Source organism: Cicer arietinum, chromosome 5 (assembly GCF_000331145.2).
Source record: "Cicer arietinum cultivar CDC Frontier isolate Library 1 chromosome 5, Cicar.CDCFrontier_v2.0, whole genome shotgun sequence".
NCBI classification, from domain to species: Eukaryota; Viridiplantae; Streptophyta; class Magnoliopsida; order Fabales; family Fabaceae; genus Cicer; species Cicer arietinum.
Genome location: NC_021164.2, coordinates 38,675,859 through 38,678,385, shown reverse-complemented (window position 1 = coordinate 38,678,385; position 2,527 = coordinate 38,675,859).

The window sequence follows — 2,527 nt, the reverse complement described above, 5'->3', positions numbered from 1 at the left end:
GATCTAGATGAAACGGGGAGGTTTGTGTTTGACGGTTTTGAGATCCCTAACTCCGTTTTTGAATCCGAGAAGGAGGAAGGAGTTGGGAACTTGATCTTTCTCACCCACTAGCCTTGGGTTTCAATTCTCGAACTTAAAGGAAGCAAAGAAAACGAAAAATGGAGGAAGGAGGGAGATGGGTTCACGTGACAGAGGAAGAAGATGAATTTAGATTTCTTTCTTTCCTTCCCTTTTCCTTTCTTTCTTTTTCCTTCCTTTCTATTTCTTTTCTTTCTATTTCCTTTTCTTTCTTCTTTTCCTTCCTTTTTCCTTTCCCTCCAAACATATATCCATTATATATATATATATATATATATATATATTAATTATAATTAACAAATATCTCAAAATATCTAGATATTTATTAAAATTACCATTTCACCCATAACGCATTAAATTCTTCGTAAAAGATTCACCGCAGTTAATTTAATTTATTCATCGACGAGTAAATCTAATCGGCATCAAAATATCTTTTTGATCATATAAACTCCAAAATATTAATAACTTTGGCTAAAAAACCTCCGAGCCAATATCCAAAATACACAAAAATACATAAAGTATACTTTAAAATTATGGGTCTTACACTATCAATCTTAAAACTCTCTCTCTATTCTATTAGGCAACCACTGTATCCCAGAGTTTCTCTACAAACTCTTCCAATATCACAGTAAAGCTTCTTCTTGATGAGCCCTCTCAACAATGAAGATATCTACCAGTTTCACTACTGGATTTTTATCAGTTCTTTCAGTACAAAATCTTTGTTACAGAAAATATAAAAGATATACAGAATTTGGTCTCAATCACTTGCAGTGAATCTCACACAAGAAGTTGTTTGTTCATTTGAGTGTTTGTGAGATCATTCTCTTTTTCTCTCAAGAGGTCTTTTTCAGCTCTCTATTGATTATTAATAATCGTTGGTTCTGGGTCTGAAAAAGCAATATCAAAGGTTATTCAAAATGTTAAAAAATGTTCTTAGAGAAAGTGATTGAAAACCGTTTATATAGTTTCTGAAAAACAACATATAAATCGATTTCCCAATCGATTCATTAATGCACTAAAACAGGCTCAATCGATTTGCCAATCGATTTCGCAAGTCTTATTTTTTTTGAATCTTGAAACTACATAAACTAATCGATTACCTAATCGATTATTTTAATACACTTTTCTAAAGATTATGGGTAGTTTATATGTGAGTCGATTGTATAATCGATTTAAGGTGTTTTGTTCCAACAACGAGATCAAAACAATCGATTACCCAGTCGATTCATTAAGTCACATAATCGATTCATTAATACACATAATCGATTTGGCCATATATTGAGTCTTCCCTGTAGCTCAAATTTATTGTGTCAATCGATTAGCCAATCGATTGGGTTTAAAACAGGGATTTAGCTTATTTCAAGTAAATCAATGTGCCAATCGATTAAGTGTTATGTTCCTGAAAAATGATTTTACCAGTTTGTTCAGTTCAATCGATTTCCTAATCGATTGATACCAAACTTGTTTCAATGGAATTTTTCACAATGGATTGTCCAATCGATTGTGTTTGTCACAGACCATGTTCCTTATGAAATCTTATTTACGAAATCGATTTGCCAATCGATTAGCGTATTAAATGGCTTGGCCCTGTGACTTGCACAATCGATTTGTCAATCGATGTATCTAATCACCTTTAGTCTTTGTGATTGGAACAATCGATGTGCCAATCGATTAGCGTGCTAAACGGCTTGCCTCTGACTTGCACAATTTTTATCAATGATTGTGTCAGTCGATTGTCTAATCGATTGTTTAATTACAGACTACACACTTTCATAATACCCTTTTACATAATCGATTGCCTAATCGATTGGTTCAGTAGATTTTCCAACTTTTGTTGATTCCTTGAGTTCCAAGCAATTGTCTCAAGTATGTAGGGTTGAATCGTTGTTCCTGAAATCTTACTCAGTTAAAATGTTAGATTTATCACATAATGTATGAACATTGTATGTTTGTTAATTATGTCAAAATTAGGATTAAGGGGGCCTAAGTCCAACAATCTCCCCCTTTTTGCATAAGTGATAAGCATACAATTTTAACTTGAGTATAGCATTTCAAGGAATATACCAAAATAGGTACCAGTAACATAGCATAATATCAGAGCATAAGTACCAATATTATTTACCAAAATCTGAGTAATTTAAGTAGTCATAAGTAGTCACCAGAGCAGCAATTTTCAGCAGCAGCAGTAGTAGTAACAGAAATAACACAGTAAAAGTTACCACAAGTTATAATGTCTCTCCCCCTTTGTCAGTTAATGCAAAAAGCAGTAACAGGAGAGAGTAGCAAAATGAATTTTCTCCCCCTATGTTAGTAAACATAAGCACTGGGGATAATTTGGTTTCAGAGCAAACAAATATCAGTGTATCAGAGCAAAAACGTATGCAGATTAAACAGATTATGGCAATAGATCAGAGAACAATTAAATAAACGTGCTCATATGTCATAAATT